Source organism: Plecotus auritus, assembly GCF_963455305.1.
Source record: "Plecotus auritus genome assembly, chromosome: 3".
Taxonomy (NCBI): Eukaryota; Metazoa; Chordata; class Mammalia; order Chiroptera; family Vespertilionidae; genus Plecotus; species Plecotus auritus.
In genome coordinates, this window is record NC_137772.1 from 112,473,037 (window position 1) to 112,498,337 (window position 25,301).

At 44.3% G+C, this 25,301-nt stretch overlaps 1 pseudogene across 1 annotated transcript in view; it reads right to left on the minus strand.

Moving 5' to 3' along the window:
* Nucleotides 1–5,056: 5,056 nt before the first annotated feature.
* LOC308244131 (protein SPT2 homolog) overlaps nt 5,057–25,301 on the minus strand; it is a 65,156-nt pseudogene continuing 44,911 nt past the window's right edge. Inside the window, exon 2 of the transcript in view lies at nt 5,057–5,602. The product of the transcript in view is annotated as a protein SPT2 homolog (transcript). The remainder of the gene's footprint in view (nt 5,603–25,301) is intronic.

The window sequence follows — 25,301 nt, forward strand, 5'->3', positions numbered from 1 at the left end:
GTACATCTACACAATAGAACACTACATTGCTGTAAAAAGGAAGGAACTCCTACCATTCGCAACAGCATGGATGGTCCTTTAGAGAAAGATAAATATCACATTATCTCACTCAATTGTGAAATATAATGAACAACATAAACTGATGAACAAAAATAGATCCAGAGACTTAGAAGCATCGAGTAGACCATCCAACCTCAGAGGGAAGGCAGGGGAGGGTGGGAGAGTGAGGTAAGAGATCAACCAAAGGACTTGTATGTATGCATATAAGCATAACCAATGGTCACAGACAATAGGGAGTGAGGGCATGTGCTGGGGGCGGGGGTGGGAGCAGCCAGGGAGAGGCCAATTGGGAAATGGAGACATATGTAATACTTTAAAGAATAAAGAATTTTTAAAACTTAAAAGAAACTCCTGGTAAAGTTCTCTACTTACACCAGTTTTTTTCCAACTAAATCTTTTAGAAAGGAATGGGAGACAATTTTTATTTCTAAACAATGAGCTTAAAATCAGTATATCCAATGCAAAATTTTGGTACTATTTGAAACATTATTTATTATTTATTTTCTCTTGATACACATGAATTTAGCTTTTGTTTTTTTGCCATTAATTGCTAAGGAATTTTAAGATAAAAATACAAAGTCTTTAACATCAAGAGAAACAAGGGCACTTTGGATTCCAAAATATCTTCATAATGGGGGAGTAAGGGGAACTTCACGTGTCACTTGCTTATTTTTAAACTATTACTCTTTCAATTCTAATCTTTGAATAAAATATTTTTTCCACAATATAAAATGATTTTTTAGATAAAAATCAGCACAGTAATATTGTCTATTTTACAATAAATCTGAAAGGAAAATTTGGAAAAGAATATTCTTACACCATATAGCATAACTTGTTTTTTAACTTGAAATTTTTTGATAATTGCCTAATCACCTAAATCAGTAAATAAGAATGCTCAGCTTCCAATCCATGAATGTAGAATACAATATAATTTACTCGAATTTTACTTCAAAGTCACAGAGATGACATCCATCCTATCTAATAAAAGAATAATATGCAAGTTGACCGTACCTCTGCTACACCCACAAGCCAAACCCATGAGGCAATCAGGAGTGAGTATGCAAATTAACCCAACCAAGATGGCTGCAGCCATGGAGAGAGCAGGAGGCTTGGGTTTCCCCGGCAATGGAGGAAGCCAAACTTTCCTGCACACCCTGGCCAGCTTAGGCCTCCACTCAAGGCTACAAAGTTTCAATTATAGAAGATAAATAAATCCCAAAAAAATGGCGGCAGCCACGGAGCAAGCAGGAGGCCTGGCTCTGCACAAGGCTACAAAGTTTCAATTATAGAAGATAAATAAATCCCAGATACCAGGGCCTCCGCTTGTGTCACCGGGGGACGTGGCCAGCCTGCAAACCATCACAAGCCCCTCACCCAGAATGCCCCATGCACCAAGAGAACCCCCATCCTGATTCGGGACACCCTTCAGGGTAAACCAGCCAGCCTCCACCCCTGCACCAGGCCTCTATCCTATCTTATAAAAGAGTAATATGCAAATTGCCATCACTCCAACACACAAGGTGGCTGCCCCCATGTGGTCAAAGATGGCTGCCCACATGTGGACCCAAGATGGCCGCCACAAGATGGCCAGCAGGGGAGGGCAGTTGGAAGGCAACAGGTCTGCAAGCGAGGGCAGTTGTGGGCGATCAGGCCAACAGGGGAAGGCAGTTGAGAGAGACCAGGCCTGCAAGGGAGGGCAGTTGGGGCAATCAAGCCTGCAGGGGAGGGCAGTTAGGGGTGACCAGGCCGGCAGAGGAGGGAAATTTGGGGTGACAGGTTCGGCAGGTAAAGGCAGTTGGGGGGGACCCAGGCCTGCAGGAGAGAGCAGTTGGGGGGGACCAGGCCTGCAGGGGAGGGCAGTTAGGGGTGACCAGGCCTGAAGTGGAGGGCAGTTAGGGGCAAACAGGCTGGCAGGGGAGCAGTTAGGCATCGATCAGGCTGGCAGGGGAGTGGTTAGGAGGTGATCAGGCTGGCAGGCAGAAGTGGTTAGGGGCAATCAGGAAGGCAGGTAGGTGAGCAGTTGGGAGCCAGCAGTTCTGGATTGTGAGAGGGTTGTCCAACTGCCCGTTTAGGCCCGATCCTACCGGGATCACGCCTAACGGGCAGTTGGACATCCCTTGAGGGGTCCCAGATTGGAGAGGGTGCAGGCTGGGCTGAGAGACACACACCCCCGTGCATGAATTTCGGGCACCAGGCCTCTAGTATAATTATAAAACCTAATCTACATTTTCAAGTTCTCAATCCAAATATATAGATTAGAACAGGTCACTTTATTGCTGATAACATTCATGGAAAGGCCAGATTCCTCATAAAAAGACAAAATAAGTTTGAGTGGGAGCCAGCCATTGCCCTACTCACCCATCAATAGAATTATGGAAGTCAAGAGGCAATATTTTTTCCTTTTTAAAATAGCAAAGAACAAAAGAAGATTGGCTGACTGTTGAATGGGCCCTACATTAGAGTGCATAGCTCATCAGGATCGAGGCTGGCACCTGTGAGCAGTTAACTTCCTAAGAGCACTCACTGGGCATTATATCATCTGTACTACAGCTTTCACCCTAGAAAGTATTTGAAAACACTTTATGCTCAAAATATACACTGAGTGGCCCGATTATTATGATCTCTGAACCCATAATAATCTGGCCACTCAATGTATATCCTATTTTATAAAAAGCTAATATGCAAATTGTCCCCTTGACCAGCAGTCAGGCCGGCCAACCACCCATGTCCCCTCCCCCTGGCCAAGCTGGCCGGACCCCACCAATGCACAAATTCATACACTCACTGGGCCTTTAATATATATATATATATATATATATATATATATATATATATATATATATACACACATGCGTGTGTGTATACATACATATATATATGTGTGTGTGTGTGTGTGTGTGTGTGTGTGTGTATATACACACACACACACTAGAGGCCCAGTGCATGAAATTCTTGCATGGGGCGGGTGTGTGTCCCTCAGCCCGGCCTGCCCTCAGCCCAGGCTGCACCCTCTTCAATCTGGGACCCCTCGAGAGTGGTCCAACTTCCCGTTTAGGCCCAATCCTACCTGGTACCTGGTAGGATCGAGCCTAAATGGGCAGTTGGACATCCCTCTCACAATCCAGGACTGCTGGCTCCCTACTGCTCACCTGCCTACCTTCCTGATTGCCCCTAACCACTTCTGCCTGCATGCCTGATCACCTCCTAACCACTCCCCTGCCAGCCTGATTGATCCCTAACTGCCCTCCACTGCAGGTCTGGTCCCCCCCAACTGGTCTTCCCTGCAGGCCTGTGTCTCCCCCCAAACTGCCATTCCCTGCCAACCTGGTTGCCCCCAACTTCCCTCCTTTGCCGGCCTGGTAACCCCTAATTGCCCTCCCCTGCTGGCCATCTTGTGGCGGCCATCTTGTGTCCACAAGGGGGCAATCATCTTTGACCACATGTGGGCAGCTATCTTGTGTTAGAGTGATGGTCATTTGCATATTATTCTTTTATTAGATAGACTTAGATAGGACAGAGGCCTGGTGCGTGGGTGGGGGCTGGCTGGTTTGCCCTGAAGGGTGTCCCAGATCAGGGTGGGGGGTCTCTTGGGGTGTGGGGCGGCCTGGGTGAGGGGCCTGTGGTTTGCAGGCAGGTACGCCCCCCTGCGACCCAAGCGGAGGCCCTGGTATCTGGGATTTATTTGTCTTCTATAATTGAAACTTTGTAGCCTTGAATGGAGGCCACTGAAGGCTAGGGCTGCGGAAACTTGGCTTTCTTCATCGCCGGGGGCAACTCAAGCCTCCTGCTCACTCCAGCTCCATGGCTGCTGCCATTTTTATTGGGATTTATTTATCTTCTATAATTAAAACTTTGTAGCCTTGAGCGGAGGCCTGAGCCAGCCAGGGCAGGCAGAAATCTTGGCTTCTTCTATTGATAGGGAGACGCAAGCCTCCTGCTCTCTCCATGGCCGCAGCCATCTTGGTTGTGTTAATTTGAATACTCGCTCCTGATTGGCTGGCAGGCGTGCTTGTGGTATAGCGGAGGTAGTCAATTTGCATATTACTCTTTTATTAGATAGGATATATATACACTGAGTGGCCAGATAATTGTGCTTTCAGAGATCATAATAATCTGGCCACTCAGTGTGTAGTATCCATTCCTTGTCCTTGAAGACCCAAGTATCTATACTAATAAAAGTTTAGGTGGCCTTCACATGTGACGTTGCCACAAGATGGCTGCCACAAGAGGCTGCCACAAGATGGCCAAGTGCACAGAGGAGGTGAGTCCCAGCAGCCACTTCATGTGGTGAGGCCTGGTGATCCAGCATCTCCTCCGCCTCATGCAGAGGAGGCGGGTCCTGGCAGAGAAGGCAGGTTGCGGCAGGGGAGGGCAGTTGGGGGTAATAAGGCCAGCAGGGGAGCAGTTAGGTGTCAATCAGGCCAGCAGGGGAGTGGTTAGGGGGTGATCAGGTTGGCAGGCAGGCAGGCAGGCAAGTGGTTATGAGCCAGCAGTCCTGGATTGCGAGAGGGATGTCCAACTGCCAGTGTAGTCCCGATCCCTCACATCCCACAAGGGGTCCCAGATTGGAGAGAGTGCAGGCCGGGCTAAAACCTTCCCCCTACCCCTGTGCATGAATTTCGTGCACTGGGCCACTAGTAAATCTAAAATGATAATGGGCTTCTTCAGTCCAAAGGCAGGACTTCTTTGCAGTAGAGTGTCTCCAGTGTCTCACAAAAATAAATAAAAGCAGCCGAAACCGGTTTGGCTCAGTGGATAGAGCGTCGGCTTGCGGACTGAAAGGTCCCGGGTTCGATTCCGGTCAAGGGCACGTACCTTGGTTGCGAGCACGTCCCCAGTGGGGGGTGTGCAGGAGGCAGCTGATCGATGTTTCTCTCTCATCGATGTTTCTAACTCTCTATCCCTCTCCCTTCCTCTCTGTATAAAATCAATAAAATATATTAAAAAATAAATAAATAAATAAATAAATAAATAAATAAATAAATAAAAGCAGCAGCTAATGTGTTTTCAGCTTCTTGACCTCTCCGCATTTCATTGCTTCTTCCTCCTATCTCATTTCCTATAAGTCCTCTTGCATAACTGGTCTTAAACTCTTTGCTTATTCATCTTTGTATTTTTTTAGGTCATAGCCAAAGAATGTGCTTAGATATTTCTTCCTGAGATTCTCCTTCATCTTTGACAAAATCTTCCATTTTGGAGTCATAGTTCTCATCTTCCTCCTCTTCATATTCTCACTGTCTTTTGTAACCACCAGGGAAGGGAAACCCTTGAGAACGTTGGGCAGATCTGTAGCCAGCTAAAGAAGGCTTCATTCCATTCATCTGTCCATTGGTGGGCCGGGTAATGATATTCTTAGAAGATATTGATTCTGAGACAAAAGTGCATTTGGGCTTATGGGGGGATCTAAGCTACTAACTATTCACCCAGGTCCCAAGCTTCTCACTGGTCTTCTAGGGCCTGAACTGCTGGCAGTCTGTCCAGCTGAAACTGTGCCACTTACTGATTGCCCAGAGCCACTGACTGACCACCTGGGGGCACTGAGCTACTCATTGGTCGTCGGTTATGTGGATTGTGCACAAGCCACCCAGAGTCACCAGAACTGACCACTGACTTCCTAGAACCACCTGGGCCACTGATGGGTTATCCAGAACCACCTGTACTGCTGACTTTTCTTCCAGAAGGATTTAAGTCACTGGCTGGCCTCTTGGTCCCACTGATTGATCGCTCAGGTCCTGAGCTGGAGCTGCCATTCTGGTGCCTGGGCACGGAGCCAGAACTAACCATAGGCTGAAGACTCCCTGTGATGGGCTGTGCAGGAGCTAGGCTGGAGCTGCTGCCTGAATGCCTGACACCTGGACTCTTAGCCTTATGTGGGGAGACCACAGGTCCAGGTCTGGAATGGCTAGGATGGAGAGGAGATTTTTTGGTTGTGTGCTCAATAAAAGATTTCTGAGTCCCTTTAGCAGAAGTCTTTGGAACACGTGGTGAAAAGGTGCTCAAGTGGGTCTTTCCAGCCCCATTGAAAACAGGCCTGTCATGGTCCTTCTAAAGTGAGGCTTGGGAACAGTTGCTAGATCCTACTTTGGTCCTCTCTCTTGGCATGGATTTGGATGAAAACAAACCTAAATGTTTCTTATTATCTGTGTTGGGTCTGGATTTCTTCTCAGCATGAGGAAGGGGAGTACCTTTTGAGAGAAGGATGCTTGTCCCTGGAAACTCTGCTAGGTTTTGTACCCAAACTTTCTGTATTAGAGGGCACCATTATGGTCAGAGGTAGTCCTGCATCTGCTTCAGGCTTCTTTTTCATATGTCTTCATTCAAGAAGTTTTCACTCCCTAAGTTCTTGTGCAATCAAAGGCCACATTTCTGTGTTGTTTTTTTTTTCACTACCTTGATTTCCACTGCTTCATACTGTTGGAAGCTACCCATTGCCTTCCCTATCAGAAAAGTGTAAACAAGGAATGCAGAAGGCCTTGAGCTTTGGCAAGGGCCAAAGGTATGCACTGATTGTTTAGTTGAGACAATGGTGGCTCAAGCAATTTCCTGAATAAATAGACTCAAAGTAAATCTTTACTAATATTTACTGACCTTTAAGATAGTCTTTCTGTTACCAGAATTGCCTGCCTGACTAAGGGCAATATGTGTATCTAAAACTGAATAAAAGGCTGGCACAGTCTGGGCTCCAGTGAAGTCCTTGCTCTTGCATTGGACTCTCTGCCTGGCCCCCTATTACTTCTAATTTATTATTTCTTGTCTTGTCTCATCATTTGACCACGGCCCTTCTCCAGATCCTGAACCCTGAGCCATGTGAGACGTGGACTCTCACATCTGGCACCTCAAATGATGGATATCCGGAAAAGAAGATTTTCCTGGAGCAGAAAAACAAAGTTTAACCAGCAAGTTGGAGAAAAAGAATTCACCGGATAGGTGGGGAAATTCGCCCCGTGCAAAGCCCACAGCCAGCTGCAGAAGTCGAGATCTGTAAGTAGGGTGGGAACATCTTTTTTTAGCTAGGCTAATGGGGCAGAATTTGTCAAAACGGAAGAAGCTTTATTGTAGACTTTTGGTTTGCATGCTTAAGGATAAAGGAATTAAAGTGCCAGAAGATATTCTCTTACAGTTTTTGCATGTTATTATAGAATATAATCCCTGGTTTCTTGAAGAAGGTACAATAGATGTTGAATGTTGGAAAAGAGTTAGTCAGAACCTGAAAAAACCTCAGCAGCAGGGGAAAAATTTGCCTCCAAATTGTTTCTCCTTATGGAACATGGTATTGCATTTGCTAGAGCCTTTTAGAGAAACAGAAAAGAGGATAAACTCCCTCCCTTGCACCTTCCTCTCCTAAAGAGGAGCAAAAAGAAAAATTGGAGGAATGGCCTTCATGGCCCCCTCCACCTCCATGTCCTAATCCTGAAACATTTAATTCACCATTAATAGAATCACCTATGCAAAGAGCTATCCGAGAAAGATTAAAGGACATGACGGTGGAGGACCAACTTACTTTTCCTATTATACAAGTAGCTGACCCACAGCTCGTGAATCATATAATAAGACAGCATGAAAAATTTGACTTTAAAATGATAAAGGCCTCGCGTGAAAGCATAGTCCAGAATGGTCCTATAGCTCTTTCACTGGAAAAATTATGACTAATATTTCCGAAGCATTCTTAGCTCCTTATGATTGGTATTCTCTGGCTCAAGGAGCAGATTATTTACTATGGAAGGGAGAATTTTTGGACAAATGTCAGGAGCACGCCCATGCAAACTGCGGGTTGAATGCTCAAATAACTTATGAAATGCTGAAAGGACTGGGACAATATAATGACATGCAAAATCAGCTAAATTATGTGCAACAGGCATGTGAGCAAATTACACTTTGTGGAAGAAGAGTTTGGTGGGCTTTACCATCAAAAGGGGACCCTGAAGGAGCTTTTAGTAAATGTATGCAGGGGCCTACAGAGTCTTTTTCTGACTTTTTAGCTTGCCTCACTCAAGCAGTGAGATGACAGATTCAACATGAAACAGCAGGAGACATTTTAATTCTGCAATTAACTTATGAAAATGCCAGTGCTGATTGTAAGAAATCCCTGACGCCTCTGAGAAAAAAATAGTACCATGACAGAAATGATTCAAGCATGTCAGTATGTGGGGTCAGGCACTTTTCAAGCAAACTTACTCACTGTAACAGTGGGGAATAAAAGGTGTTATAATTGTGGAAGAACAGGACATTTTAAAAAAAGAATGTAAGCAACGAAGAAGGACACAAGGTGGCGATCTAGGGAAAGGCGTGAGCATTCTGCCTCCCAATTCAATCAACAGATTAAACCTCTCTGTTTCCTAGAAGTCAGAAGAGAAACCATTGGGTTGGTTAATGTAGATCGAAAATTCATAAAAATGGGCAGGCATTAGAAGAAGACATAGGGAATGGCCAACCACAGGGAAATGGCCCCCCTAGCCCCATCATCAATAGGGGAAATTTGCCCTGCAAGGCCCACAGTGGACTCCCTCATCTGAGCCACTCCAGGGAGCACAGGCCTAGTTCTTAAGAGTACTATAGCGGTCACTTTGACCCCCACTATGGTTCGGCAAGCTGTTCCTACAGGAAACTGGGGACTTGTGCCACCAAGAACTTTAAGATTAATCTTAGGGAGAAGTGGAAAAACTCTGAATGGACTAACTGTTCTGCCTGGAGTCATAGATTCAGACTATGAGGGAGAAATTAAGGTAATATTAGAATGTAATCATATTATGCAAATTACTTCAGGACAAAGAATTGCTCAGATACTACTTCTACTTTTTATTCAGCAAGGCAAAGCTATAAATAGGAAAAGAGCAACACAAGGATTTGGAAGCTCAGATATCTATTGGATACATGAAATTAGCAAAACCCATCCTATGATTAATTTAAGAAGAGAGAGAAAATTGTTTAAAGGTTTAATAGACACTGGAGCGGATGTCAGCATTATCAGCAAAGAATTCTGGCCTCCAAGTTGGTCCATGGTAGAAGCTATAAGCTCTATCATGGGGGTCAGAGTTCCTGATAATACACAACGCAGTGCTGCAGTGTTAAGGTGGCAAGATGAAGAAGGACAGACAGGATGGTTTCAGCTTTACATAGACTCTGGGATTGCAGTCAGCTTATGGGGCCGGGATGTTTTAGAAGGTTTACAAGCTTGTATTATTACCGGCAAAGGACAGCAGTTAATAACTCAGATGGGATATCAGACTGGTCAAAGCTTAGGAAAAAATAATCAGGGAATTAAAGAGCCCATCCAAGCCAAAGGAAACTCAGGAAGACGAGGATTAGGATATCAACCTTTTGAGGAGTGGTTACTGCTCAATCTCCTCACCCTCATGCAGATGCTATACAATGGAAAGATGATAGACCTATATGGGTGGATCAGTGGCCATTAACCAAGGAGAAATTAGTTCATATTCATGAATTAATACAGGAACAAATAGAGCATAGAGTCTTCCAATAGTCCTTGGAATACACCTATATTTACTATACCTAAGGAGGCAGCAGGAAAATGGCAATTGTTACATGATCTTAGAGCAGTTAACACTACTATGCATACCATGGAAGCTTTATAGCCTGGACTTCCAGTGCCTTTGCAAATCCCTCTAGATTGGTCTCTTATAATAGTAGATCTTAAGGAGTGTTTCTTCACCATTCCCTTGTCACCTCAAGATAAACAGAGATTTGCATTTTCAGTGCCAGCTATTAACAATATAGAACCCATGAAAAGATATCAATGGAAAGTTTTTATCTCAAGGAATGGCCAATGGCCCCACCTAGTGTCAAAAATATGTAGCTCAAGCTGTTCAGCCTTTAAGGGACAAATATTCCTGATGTTACATTATTCATTACATGGATAACTTGCTCTTAGCAAGTCCATGGGAAGAGCAGACCTTGTCAATGTGAAAATTGCTCCAGAAAAGGTATAGAAAGAAACACCTTTCAAATATCTGGGAACCATAATTGAAAACCAATGTATTAGGCCTTATAAGGTGGAAATAAGATTGCCTTAAAACTTTAACTGACTTTCAAAAAGTATTAGGGGGCATTAACTGGTTAAGACCTTATCTGAAAATCTCTACAGGAGAAGTGACAAATTTATTTAATATACTTAGGGGTGACTTTAATCTTTCCTCATCCTGAACTTTAACAGATGAAGCTAGGAAGGAGTTGCTAAGAATTGAGCAGGCAATCTCCTCAGCCCAAGTAGCATGGGTAGAGCCTGAATTGCCTTTATTGGGACAGATGAACCCTACTGCAAATAGTCCCACTGGAGTCATCTTCCAAAAAACTCTCCTGCTATTTTGAATGGGTCCACCTAGGGCATCAATCCTCTAAAACTGAGGTTATATATATAGAACTTATGGCTCAGTTGATACCTCAACTTAGAAAGCGCTGCAGGCAGCTTAGAGGAGAAGAACCCCAATGCATTTACCTTCCCCTCACTGGGAAGCAATTAGAAATATTATTTCAAACAGATTTGAATTGGCAAATTGGACTAAGTGGATATTCAGGGGAACTTAGTTGTCACCTATTAAAAGACAAATTACGACCGTTTTTATATTATACCCCCTTTCTATACCAAAAAATACTGGGCAGGAACCTATTCCTGGAGTATTAACTGTTTTTACTGATGGATCATCGAATGGTAAAGCTGCCTATCATACAATGAATTCAGACCGAGTCATGCTGACCAGTCATACTTCTGTACAAAGAATTGAGTTAGAGGCTATTAAGGCTGCATTGCAGGATTTCCAAGAGCTTCTTAATATTATCTCTGGCTCTTCTTATGCTGTGGGCCTAGTGAATAGAATTGAAACTGCTCTGTTAAAATGTTTCAGTGACCAAAGTTTATTTTTTACTATTTAAACAAGTTCAGCAGATTGTACACTCACATCAGGGCTCACAGTGTATTACCTGGCCAGATAACAAAAGGAAATGCACATGCTGATCACTTGGTTGCTTTATTAAAAAAGGCCTCAGAATCTCATCAGCTTTTACATCAGCCTGCCAAAATGTTGTCCAAACAATTCTCAATCACTTGACTGCAGGCAAAACAGATTATCAGAGAATGTCCCACTTGCATGTTACATCTGCCTCAAGGGTCTAATACAGTAATTAACCCTCGAGGATTGATAAGGGAACATATCTGGCAAATGGATGTAACACATTATACTCCTTTTGGACACCTTGAGGTATTGCATGTCTCTGTATATACCTTTTCAAAGGGCCTATGGGCTACTACATCTACAGGGGAAATGGCAAAACAGGTTATTAATCATTGCCTAGCTGCTTTTGCTGTCATGGCCATTCCAAAAATCATTAAAACTGACAATGGACTAGCTTACACAACCTGTCATTTCCAGCAATTTTCTAAAAAGTGGAAAATTCAGCACATTACATGAATACCATATAATTCACAGGGACAGGCAATTATAGAACACCAGCATCATAGGCTAAAATCCCAACTTGAAAAACAGAAAAGGGGGAATATGGAGAAATTGTCTGTAGGTAGACTACACTAAGCCTTAATTACTTTAAATTTTTTCATTTCTGATGCCGATGGTAAGACACCCATGGAAATAAACTGGTGTCAGAATAAGCCAAAGGAAAATGGTCTGGTTAAATGGAAAGATCCCGAGTCTGGTTTATGGAAGGAACCCAACCCCTGTTAACATTTGGTCAAGGCTACGCTTGTATATTTCCAGGAAATTTCTCGAAGCCCATGTGGATTCCCACAAGAAATATTAAACTTCAACATGGATCCGAGGGAGGAACTGGCCAGGTTGAGGAGGACCTTGCTCTTGGAGCCACACCTTATAGCTGCAGATAATCGACTACCCCAGCCACAGAAAGCAGCAGCCCCAAGCAACCCACTGAAGATAAGGAGTGGGAGGAGGACGTGACAAATAAGGGGGTATAATATAAAAATTGTCGTAATTTGTCTTTCTTTTGTGGATTGGAGCCCAGAGGTCACCTGGGGGATGGTGAAGAAGATGGTCCAGAAAGCTGATCGAATTTGTGAGGAGACCAGAACCACAAGAACACCTGAGAACGTCTTTCTTGCCCTGCTAGCAGTCATCAGCTGTGCGGTAATGCTACCGGGGCAAATGGGGAAGTATTTTGGACTTATGCTCCTGACCCTCCATGGGTAAGACCCCTTATGTGGGCTGATCCCCCGCCTAACGTAGTCACCAATAACACCAAACACCTTGGTCACCCAGGAGGACCACATGTTGGGCAAGGAAGTATATAGGCAAAGTATAATTACATGGGTATCACCACCTAGCTTCCCTTTTGTATGACACAGAACCAAACCACAGCTCCTTTGTGTGTAAAATTAAAAAGAGGCTTCTGGCTAACATGGACACCAAAGGAGGGGGAAGCAAAAGACCAAATACATCTATTATCACTACTTACTCTGGGGAGAGGTGCAGAACATGTAACTTTAATAAGACACCCGCTCACACACTAAGCCGTTATGTAAAAAGTCTTATGAATGGCACCCCACCGAGGAAGAAATTAATTGACAACACTGTTATAGTGACCACCCCACCAGCAGCAAACTTAATAACAGTTTTTCCTTTGTGGATTGGAGCCCCTATGGGTTAGCGTATATTAACAATCGCACCCTAAAATGGAAGGGGAACGCATCCTATCTATATGTTGAAGCTAATCACTCCATTTCATGGCATGGAGGAGGATTTGTTGGATCTCAATTTCAACATGACAATTGGCCCCTACAAAATACATAATGGAAATGAGCTGCTGCACTTGCACCTATTAAATAGTATAGTTTTAACCATAGCTCAGATAATTCCATTCATATCTTATGGGGAACTCCCAATAAGACAGTATTTGCCACCACCTGTGTATTTGATCCATTTGTACTCCTCTCAGGCCCCATCCAGATGCACCTTAATATTACAAGCCATCTGTATGAGGTGTCATACACAGGCTGCACACCATCCCATTGTATTAATTTTACATTCCAAAAGGATTCCCTCATGATTTTAAAACAACCAGCTTTTGCTTAGTTTCCTACTAACCTAACCGAGCCTTGGGAATCTCATCAAACCTACTAAATGTTACATGATCTGGTAAAAATATTAAAAAGACAAAAGAAGATTTCCTGAAATGTTAATTGCAGGACTCTTTGCCCTTGTAATGTTACTTACTTCTGTGGGAATTGCTGCTTCATCCATGGTACAAACTGTTCAAACTTTTCAGTTTGTACAACCGGTCTATACAAAAAAGAATTGATAGCCAGTTTGAGATAGAATTATCAGCATTAAAGTCTACAGTCTTGTGGATGGGTGATAAAATCCACAGCTTAGAGCAAAGAATATCTTTGTAGTGTCATTATAATTTTTCCCAGATTTGTGTTATATCCCCCCCCCATTCCCTATTGGGAATCAATAAAAAATCACCTTGGTGCTTGGGGTAAAGATAACACAACCCTTGATAATTTAGAATTACAACAGCACATTGTACAATTATCCCAGGCAAACTTACAAACTAATTCCTTAGATGTCTGGCAGAAATTTGAAAAAGACATGAAAGAATTTAATCTCTTCCACTGGATCTCCTTACATTTGCCTCTCAGCATAACCATTATTGCTTATCTCATTTTTTACTCATGTTTATTTCTAGTCTGCAGATGTGGAATGAAGAGTCTTAAAAGGACTTGAACCCTTCAGGTGGCATTCACTTTTCAGCATTTATTAAGAAAAAGAGAAGGGGAGAGATATTGGAAGCTACCCATTGCCTTCCTTATCAGAAAAGTGTAAACAAGGAATGCAGAAGGCTCGTGAAACTTGAGCTCTGGCAAGGGCCAAAGCTGTGCACTGATTGTATAGCTGAGACAATGGTGGCTCAAGCAATTTCCTGACCAAAGAGACTCAAAGGAAATCTTTACTAATATTTACTGACCTTTAAGATAGTCTGTCTGTTACCGGAATTGCCTGCCTAAGGGCAATATGTGTATCTAAAATTGAATAAAAGGCTGGCAGGACCTGGGCACTAGTGAAGTCCTTGCCCTTGCATTGGACTCTGCGCCTGGCCCCCATTAATTCCAAATTATGATTTCTTGTCTTGTCTCATCATTTGCCCACAGCCCTTCTCCAGATCCCAAACCCAGAACCATATGGGACATGGACTCTCACATCATCCTGCTTTTCCTCAGCCAGCCTGAGTAGGTCAGTGAAGTTCATGATGGTGGGGCACTTTTAAGGGGGACCTTTGGTTTACTTTCAACTTTTGGAGGAGGTTCTTGCTCTGATGCTGCTTGATTGTATTCTAAGAATTCTTCCATTTCATACTCTTGGTCTGTTCCCTGTCTAGTGGCTTTCCATTGCCTGTCTTTTCTATGACTTTTCCTAAACAGGAATCCCATTTAACCATGGAAATTGTCCTTTGTCCTCTTGGCCATAGCTCTTGATTTCTTCTCATGTTTTAGCTCAATTCACTTTTTCACTAGTTCTTCTTTTCTCCTTTTTTTCTCTAAGGCTTTTTGTCCGAGCTCCTCCACTTTTCTTCTGAGAAAAGCTTGTATGCTACTGATTGGACACCCTTAACTTTGGGGTCTTTTTTGGGAGGACCCACTGCCAAACTATACCTTTTCCTTATGCTGTTGGTTCCTTATCCTTTAGAAGCTATCATGAGAATTTCCCTGAAATCCATGTTGACCCAACTGGATAAAATGGGCCGGCTCTCAGAGAGGAATGAAAGCGCATCTTACCCAGTGGCCAGCTGCAGCCAAACGAACTGGTTGGCCACCTATTTCCTACCTCTACTCAGCATGACCAATTCCAGCGCTGTCCAAGGTGGTCTGCCTGCCCCCTTCCTCAAGCAGCCTATATCCTTACAAGTCCAATGCTGCGCTCCCACCTTTGAAACTTTAAATAAAATTTTATATCCACAAGATAAATTAGTAGGTTGTTCCGCATTCATTGACATAATCATTCAGTTGAGAATAAGCTACTTTAGTGTAATTGTTAAATCTCAGTTCAGTCTGGCTGGTGTGGCTCAGTGGATTGAGTATTCTCTCAGGCACCAAGAGGTTGCTGGTTTGATTCCAGGTCAGGGCACATGTCAGGGTTGTGGGTTCAGTCCCCAGAAGGGGGCATGCAGGAGGCTGCCGATTGAAGTGATATCTCTATCTCATCAATGTTTCAGTCTCTCTCTCCCTTTCCCTTCCTCTCTCTCTGAAAATCAGTATTACCATATATTTTAAAAAAAATCTTTGTTCAGGAAATGGTGATAGACATGTACTCCCAAAATGTCTGAATACTTGCTTATATGGTGAAGAAACAAAAGTTCATATTGATTTTTTTACTAACAATCAATAATCTTACTCATTTCATATTTTTTAATTTATTTCAGAGAGGAAGAGAGAGATAACATGCATATAAATACATATCCTTTAAAACAGTACATGAAATATATAATCAAAGAAAATGTACAATGGCAACAAAACATAAGATGCCTAGGAATGATCTTAACAAAAATGTGCACAATCTGTATAAATAAAATTTTTAAATGCTACCCAATAACTGACAATTGAACAACTGGACAGTAACATCGTATTCTTGGGTAAAAAAAAAAAAAAAAAACAACAACAAACCATAATGATATCAATCTACCAATGTTGATTATAAATTAAGTATGGTTTGATTAAAGTATCAGCAAGATTTTTAATACCAAAACAAGCTCATTTAAATTCACATGTTAAAATGAAAAATGTAAAAGAAAATTCTGGCCTGGCCAGCATGGCTCAGTGCTTGACCCATAAATAAGGAGGTTACAGTTTGACTCCTGGTCAGGTCACATGTCCTGATTGCAGGCTTGATCTCTCTAGTGGGGAGCATGCAGGAGACAGCTGATCGATGATTCTCTCTCATCATTGATGTTTCTCTGTCTCCCTCTCCTTTCCTCTCTGAAATTAAAAAAAAATATTTTGAAATACAATTCTGAAAAAAAAAATGAATGAATGAAAGCTACCCAAACAGATAGAATAATGTATCTACACTAATAAAAGAGTAAGATGCAAATTGACCATACCTTTGTGATGCCCACCAGCCAATCAGGAGTGAGTATGCAAATTAAACCAGCAAAGATGGCGGGTTAATTTGCAGGCGCCAAGCAGCCGGGGGTGGGGCAGGACACTTACATCATTGCCATGGAGATGATGCAGGTGTTCTGCACTGCCCTGGCCACTCCAGGCATCTGGGCAGTGTGGCAAGGCAGAAAAGCAGCTTCAGGCCAGAGCAAAAAGGCAGCTCCAGAGCGAAGGCAGTGCCGACACCCAGGGTAAGGAAGGCCCATTCTTGCACAAATCTTCATGCATCAGGCCTCTAGTTGTGTTATAAAGCTACAGTAATTAAAAAACTTGGATAATGTCCTGTGAATAGATAAACTGATGGAACAGAAAACAAAGTCCAGTAATAGACTCAAATACATATGGAATTTTGGTAAAATAAAAATATCTCCTTAGGTCAGTGGGAAAATATGCATTATATAATAAAGAGTGTTGGAACAACTGAATGGGAAAAAATATTGAACCAAAAATTAACTCATTTTACTCATAACTAATATAAAAACTGAAAGCTATCGAAAACCTAAGGGTACAAAGTAAAAGAATGGAATAAAATATATTAAGCAAACATAAACCAAATAAAAAGTATATGATAACACAGGAGACTTGAAGGCAAAAAGCATTACTATAAATAAAGAGCACTTCATATCAATAATTTCATTTTACCAGGAATATCCAAATTCACAAGCACTTCATAACATGAAATCAAAGTACATAGAAGAGAGCTACAAAGGAAACTAGATACATTTATAATTGTAATAAGTTTAACACTCCTCTCTCATTCAGAGATAGAGCATACCTCTTTCAATAGCCTCACACCAAGACTTTAGTAAGGATGTAAAGCACTTCAACAACCTGAGCAGCAAACTGCATTCAACAATCAGATAACCCACTGTACCCAACAACCTTTCCTGCTGAAAGGCACTAAGGTATTATTCCCAAGTTGCACATGCATACAAGTCCTTTGGTTGATTACTCCCCTTCCCCCCACCCCCCTGCCTTCCCTCTGAGGTTGGACGGTCTGTTTGATGCTTCTAAGTATCTGGATTTATTTTTATTCATCAGTTTATTTTGTTCATTATATTCCACAAATAAGTGAGATCATGTGATATTTATCTTTCTCCGACTGGCTTATTTCTCTCAGCATAATGCTCTCCAGGTCCATCCATGCTATTGTGAATGGTAAGAGTTCTTTCTTTTTTACAGCTACATGGTATTCCATTTTGTAAATGTACCATAGTTTTCTAATCCACTCATCTGGTGATGGGCTCTTAGGCTGTTTCCAAATCTTAGCTATTGTAAATTGTGCTGTTGTGAACATAGGGGTGCATATAATTTTTCTGATTGGTGTTTCTGATTTCTTGGGATATAGCCCTAGAAGTGGGATTACTGGGTCAAATGGGAGTTTCATATTTAAGTTTTTTAGGAAATTCCATACTGTTTTCCACAGTGGCTGCACCAGTCTGCATTCCCACCAGCAGTGCAAGAGGGTTCCTTTTTCTCCACATCCTTGCCAGCACTTGTCTTTTGTTGATTTGTTGATGATAGGAAAGTTCTTAGTTTTAAAAGTTCTGAAATACACTCCTAAATACCATTTCATTTAGTACTTAGAGATGCTCCACTATAGCCACCCCCTTGTCCTGCTGACCTGCACTGAGGTGCTACTCCCAAGATGCACACGAGATGGCAGTGGAGGGGCATTTCAATTATTTTTCAAGTGAACCTGCTGGACTATGAAGCAGGTTTCAACTAACTTCAAAGAATTGAAATTATATACAATATGTTTCTTGTTGTCATTGTAGTTAATCTAGAAATCAGGAACTGAAGTACCTAGAAACTCCTTATATTTAAAAGTTGTCAAATACAGGAGAAACCAATATGGCGGCATAGGTAAGCACCTAAACTGCTGCCCCGCACAACAATTTCAAAACTACTACTTAAAGACAAAACGGACACCATCCAGAACCACAGGAAAGCTGGCTGAGTGGAAATTCTACAACTAGAAGGAAAGAGGAAAGCTCACGGAGAAGGAGTGGCAAGAGCTGAGGTACGGAGACACGCACGTGCAGAGAGGAAGGGCGGCATAGTGCCTGGTTGGCTTTCTCTGGCAGGAGGGGGAAGGAAGCCCCCGACTGCAGTGAACCCCAGTTCCAACTGCACTGAACCTCAGTTCCAGGTGAAACCCTGTGGACCCAGGCTCATAGAGGGGGAGTTTGGACTGTCAGGTAGAGAGAAAGGCACATGGAGATTCGGAGATTCGGAGACTCAGGGGAGCCGTGGCAGCAGGGGCCTGGAGGCGCGAGTGCGCACAAAGACTGACTGCGGAGGTTACCACAGGCTATCCCTAGCAGAAGGGAGTCGGAAGCTCCTGAATGCACTGAACCCCAGTTCTGACTGCACTGAACCGCAGTTCCGGGCGAGCCCCTGGGGACCCACGCTCTTACGGGGGAAATCTGGACTGTAAGGCAGAAACTCGGGAACCGTGGGAGGCAGAGGTCTGGAGACTCGCGTGCAAGGGCAGGGCTGATGGGAAGCCAAGACTGTCTGTTCCACCCTGAGACTCCACCCCTTCCAAGCTGAGCACAGAGGCTTTTGCAAACTGGCAAGGCTAATCCTAGAAGGCTGTCTCCAGCATCAAAAATCTCCCAGTGTAGACACAGATGATCCTAACAGCCAACTGGCCTGCAGCTCAATTCCTCCCAGTGATACCAACAACAATCAAGACTTAACTACAACAAGGCTGTACACACAGTCCACCAAGGGGTGCACCAAGCGTGTCCACCTCAGGTTAACTGGGGAGGCCGACCAACTGGGCCATATAGGAAACCTAGCACACAAAGCTACCCTACCAACTCAGGGAAGCAGTGAATAGTGGGAAGATGAAGAAACAGATCACAAACGAAAGAAATGGAGGAAAACAAACGACTGGATATAGAATTCAAAACCACGGTTATAAGGCTTTTCAAGAATATCCTACAAAAGGCCGATAAATATAACGAGACCCTCGAAGATATGAAAAAGGACCAACTAGAAATTAAACATACACTGACTGAAATAAAAAATATCATACAGAGACCCAACAACAGACTAGAGGAACGCAAGAATCAAGTCAAAGATTTGAAATACAAAGAAGCAAAAAACACTCAACCGGAAAAGCAAAAAAAAGAAAAAAGAATCCAAAAAGTTGAAGATAGTGTAAGAAGCCTGTGGGACAACTTCAAGTGTACCAACTTCAGAATTATGGGGGTGCCAGAAGAAGAGAGAGAGAAAGATACTGAAAACCTATTGGAAGAAATAATGACCGAAAACTTCCCCCACCTGGTGAAAGAAATAGACTTACAAGTCCAGGAAGCGCACAGAACCCCAAACAAAAGGAATCCAAAGAGGACCACACCAAGACACATCATAATTAAAATGCCAAGAGCAAAAGACAAAGAGAGAATCTTAAAAGCAGCAAGAGAAAAACAGTTAGTTACCTACAAGGGAGTACCCATACGATTGTCAGCTGATTTCTCAACAGAAACTATGCAGGCCAGACAGGAGTGGCAAGAAACATTCAAAGTGATGAATAGCAAGAACCTACAACCAAGACTACTCTACCCAGCAAAGCTATTATTCAGAATGTAAGGTCAGATAAAGAGCTTCACAGATAAGAAAAAGCTAAAGGAGTTCATTACCACCAAACCAGTATTATATGAAATGCTGAAAGGTATTTTTTAAGAAGAGGAAGAAGAAAAAAGTAAAGAGAAAAATTATGAACAACAAATACATATCTATCAACAAGTGAACCTAAAAATCAAGTGAATTAAAAATCTGAGGAACAGAATAAACTGCTGAATATAATAGAATTAGGGGCATAGAAAGGGAGTGGACTGATAATTCTCAAGGGGAAAAGGGTATGGGGGGGTGCAGCAAGAGACTGGACAAAAATCGTACACCTATGGATGAGGACAGTGTGGGGGGAGGTAAGGGCAAAGGGTGGGGTGGGAACTGGATGGAGGGGAGCTATGGGGGGGGAAGGAGAAACAATTGTAATAATCTAAGCAATAAAGATTTCTTAAATAAAAATAAAAATAAAAGTTCTCAAATACACTTCTAACCCCCAAAATACATCACAATTCAAGGTAGAAAATAAGTTGAACTAAATGATAATACCACATACCAAAACTAATAAAAAAATGTGCACTCATAAATGCACATACTAGGAATAAAAGTTGAAAATTTACATGTTTTGCATGCATATTAAGAACCTAAAATAGTAAATTATATAGAGATAAAACAGAAGAAAGGAAATTTGCACACGTAGAGATGTCTGAAGGGAGATATACTTAAAATGATAGCAGTTTTTTTTAACTCTTGGGGTAGAATTTTGAATTAACTCTGTATTTTATTGCTTAAGTAAATGGCACACAGAAAGCCATTTTCATTTTAGGAAAAATGTTCTAGAGGAAAACATGGGATAATCCTAGATAATAAACAGGTAATATGCAAATGGACCATCACACCCTCACACAAGATGGCCATCTCCATGTGGTCACAAGATGGCCTCGCCCATGTGGTCACAAGATGGCCGCCCCCGTGTGGTCACAAGATGGCCACCACAAGATGGCCAGCATGGGAGGGCAGTTGGGGGCGACCTGGCCGGACATGGGAGGGCAGTTGGGGGCAATCGGGTTGGCAGGTGAGAGCAGTTGGTGGCGACCAGGCCTGCAGGGGAGGGTAGTGGGGGCAATCAGGCCAGCAGGGGAGGGCAATTGGTGGTGATTGGCTGGCAGGGGAGCAGTTAGGCATCGATCAGGCTGGCAGGGGAGTGGTTAGGGGGTGATCAGGCTGGCAGGCAGAAGCAGTTAGGGGCAATCAGGCAAGTAGGCAGGGGAGCAGTTGGAAGCCAGCAGTCCTGGATTGTGAGAGGAATGTCCCAGATTGGAGAGGGCGCAGGCTGGACTGAGGGTTACCCCCAACCCCCAGTGCATGAATTTCATGTACCAGCCCCCTAGTCCTATATTATAAAAGACTAATATGAAAATCAACTGAATGGCAGAATGACTGGTCGCTATGATGCGCACTGACCACCAGGGGGCAGATGCTCAACACAAGAGCTGCCCCCTGGTGGACTGTGTGCTCCCACAGTGGGAGAGCCGCTCAGCCAGTAGCTGGGCTCACTGCTGGCCAGTGCAGCAGTGCTGGCGGGAGCCTCTCCTGCCTCCATAGCAGTGCTAGGGATGTCCAACTGACAGCTTAGGTCCCTCAGTCAGATATCCCCCAAGGGCTCCTGGACTGCGAGAGGGAGCATGCTGGGCTGAGGAAACACCCCCCTCACAGTGCATGAATTTCATGCACAAGTTTTTCCTTTGCTCACCAAGCCTGGTCTCTTAGACTAAAGAGAATAAAAAATTTTCCTAATTTTTTAGCCCGAAGTGACTCCTTTCATAATCTGCACCTCTTCCTGTACAATCCCAGCAGTTATGAGAAAGGGAAACCCTAAAGCTTGGGGTCCCTGGAATCTACCTGAGCCTGGTTCTAAGATTTACAAGCAATGTTCTTTTTAACACAGAACAGATTTCTCAGGGTTTTCCTTTTGTAACTTGGAAAAAAACACCTTTTTTCTGGTTAATCCTCAACCTGAGGATATTTTCTCCATTGATCTTTTAGAGAGTGGAAGGGAGGGAGGGATCAGGAAAAAGAGAGAAAAATCAATGTGAGGGAGACACATCAATTGGTTGCCTCCTATACTCATGGGGTATCAAACCTGCAACCGGGGTACATGCCCTTGACTGGGAATCAAACCTGCAACTCTTCCCAGTGTGGGCTGTCCCTCTAACCACTGAGCAGCACCGGTCAGGCAAAATTCTCCTGTTTTATAGTGTCGTTCATTCATTGCTGACAGTCCAAGCCTCAGCACCTTGGCTCTGCCTCCAAAGAGACTGTAAGATGGGACCACGCGGCTCAGGTAAGCAGTGCACTCCAGAATTCTGGTGTTCAGCCTGGAGTATATGCTCATGAAAAGTGGTCCCACAGGAAATGCTCACTAATGTCCACTCCATCTCTCAAATCAGAAAAAATCCTGCTGGTTGTCCTGTATCTGTGACCTGCTGTTTTCCCCATGTCCCAACACCACTTATTTTATAAGGCACATTGTCACAACTGATCTAAGGAGACCTCTTTGTCTTACAAAATTTACTGACAGATTTAGGTAACTTACTAAACCTTCTATTCTGTTCAATTAATTCACACACAAATGAATGTGAAAAACAATGAGGAAACATCCTATCTAATAAAGAGGGAATATGCTAATTGACCATCACTCCTTCACAAAGATGGCTGCACCCACAGCTGAGGACAAGTTTCCATAAAAAGCCTTAACGAACTATCAGCAGGGACCTGAGGTTACGCCCTCCCCCGCCACCGTGGGCTTGACAGGGGATCTCAGGCCACACCCCCCACCCGGCAGGGCTTGACAGGGGACCTCAGGCTGCGCCACCCAACCAGCAGGTTTGACAGGGGTCCTCAAGGTGCGTTTCCCATCCTGGTGCTGGGGTAGGGGACATCAGGGTGCTCCCCCAGCCCAAATACCAGGCCAGGGGACCTCAGGCCGCGCCCCGCACCAGGTGGGGTTTGACAGGGGACTTCAGGCCATGCCCCCCACCCGGCGAGGCTTGACAAGGGACCTCAAGGTGCGCTTCTTGTCCTGATGCTGGGCTAGGGGACCTCAGGCTGCTCCCCCCGCCCCAGCACCAGGCTGGGGGACCTCAGGCCATGCCCCCAACCCAGCAGGGTTTGACAGGGGAACTCAGACCACACCTCCCGCCCCAGCACCAGGCCAGAGGACCAGAGGCTGCGCCCCCCTGCCTGGCTGGGCTTGACAGGGGACCTCAGGCCATGCCCCCCACTTAGCGGGGCTAGATGGGGGACCCAAAGGTGCACTCCCAGTGCTGGGTCAGGGGAACTCAGGCCACGCACCAGCCCAGTGGGGCTTGAGAGGGCACCTGAGGCTGTGTCCCCCTGCCAGTGGGGCTTGATGGGGGACCTGAGGCTGCGCCCCCCCTCCCGGTGCTAGGCCGAGGGACCTGAGGCTGCACCCCCCTAACTTGACAGGGCATGACGGGGGACATCAGGCCATGGCCCCCACCCAGCAGGGCTTGACAGGGGATCTCCGGCCATATCCCACAACTGGCAGGGCTTGATGGAGGACCTTAAGGCACGCCTCCGCCCCTGTCTGGGCTAGGGGACCTCAGGCCACGCCCCTCCTGGCACCGGCCAAAGGGACCTGAAGCTGCACCCCCTTTCTGGCAAGGCTTGACATGGGTGGGACTGTCTGGGTCTGGATCTAGCCCAATGGGGGGGGGGGCCGGGTCTGGGTCTCACGTGATTTTGAGGTGAATGTGGGTGGGCGGGGACTTGACTCTGGGTCCTGTGGTGAGCTCCAGATTCTGACAGGAGGAAGGTTTTCATATACATTTTACTAATTTTGTTTTATCTCTGACACTTCTATTATAGAGAAAGAGCAAATAGCAATATTAAATTATTTCCTCTAATTAATCCCCTTTTAATGTGCACTAATTTTGTTCACCGGGTCACTAGTTTGGTATATAAAACGCTTTGGGAAATGTAAGAGTGAAGCATAATAGTAATTCCTCCTTTGGAAAACCTGCTATTTGAAATTCTCTATTTTTAGATAGTCCCTTGCTCTGTAAGTCAACTCCGTCATTTTTAGATGGTCTCTTATTCTGTAAAATAACTTTGCTTTTTAGCTTAAATAATAGGAAAGATAAACTTAACTGCCTTACCTTCCAAACTAGCCATCCAACGTAAGGGGCTGATACACTGATACTGATATGCACTCCCATACCAGGTGTCTCTATAGATATGATATGTACTCAAGGTTACAAGTTGTATAGATATGACAGGTGTTTGTTAGATATGATATATACTCAAGGTTACAAGATATCTGCAAAAATAACTTACACAAAGACCAAGAATGACATAAAAAGGGAATACTCCTTCCTGTGTTTGTTCAGAATTTGACAGAGGTATTCTGCTCTGAACCTGTGTGAAATAAAGATGTTTCCTAACTAACTGACCCATTATGGTGTCTTGTCTAGCTTGCTGATTTATAATACAACATTTGGAGGCCCCAGCAAGATAAGAGACAGGTGCCTGCTGGCACCAGGTCTCAGATGTCTGGATGGACAGCCTTGCCCACCTGGCTGCCAGGCCATGAGGATCTCTAAGGGGAGGTACCACCTGATGAAGTACCAGAACCCCAAAGACATTTCTCAGTGGTCTTGACAGCCAGACAAGGGAAACCTGACATGCCGCTACATTCTTTATGAGTCATCAGAAAGAAAGCCGCCTGAGGTGAGTAAATTCAAATTCCATCTGTTGACCTGGCAGCAAGTCATTGGCCACCTGAGCACTTCTAGCTGTTTACTGGGCCAAGCCCAACCACTGGGGTTCATCAAAACTTCTGGCTGAAAAGATGGCTTGTCCGATTGATGATGTCAGAATTCCCGGCCTGTACCCGGGCCCCAACCCCTTATCCACCAGAACACTTCCAGCTGCTCACCTGGGCCAGACCATATCCTTGGTGACCTCTGCACTTCCGGCTCTCCACCTGGCCCCTACCCATTGATGATATGACCAGTTTAAGCTGGTCACCTGACCCCAACCCTTGTTCACATGATTATTTCCGCTGTTCCTGAGGCCCTTGTTCGCCTCACCAATGAGCCACACTGGCCGGCTACTTAGCTTCTAAAATGAGGGGTGACTTCGCATTCTCTGGAAGTTGGCTTAAGGGCCAAACACACACAGGCTCAGGTCACCTTCTGCTCACAGACTGCATCTTCCCCGGTGGGACGGTGGCAAACAGGGGGCCGGAAAGCACTCCTTTAAGACAACCCTAGGCCTCCATGAGCCCAGGGACCCCCCATAGTCCCCAACAAGGAAGCATCTAACCCTGTAGTGACCTGCGATTCTGACAGCCCTGCCTGTGGGCTTTAAAATACAGAAAAAAGCAGTGTTGAGGTTCTGAAAACCCTTTCCATAAAGGGAGCAGAGACCTGCCCCCTCCAGTGTCACTTACAGTTCGCAGTGAACTGAGGGCCAGCTTTTTGCTTAATTCGTGGGG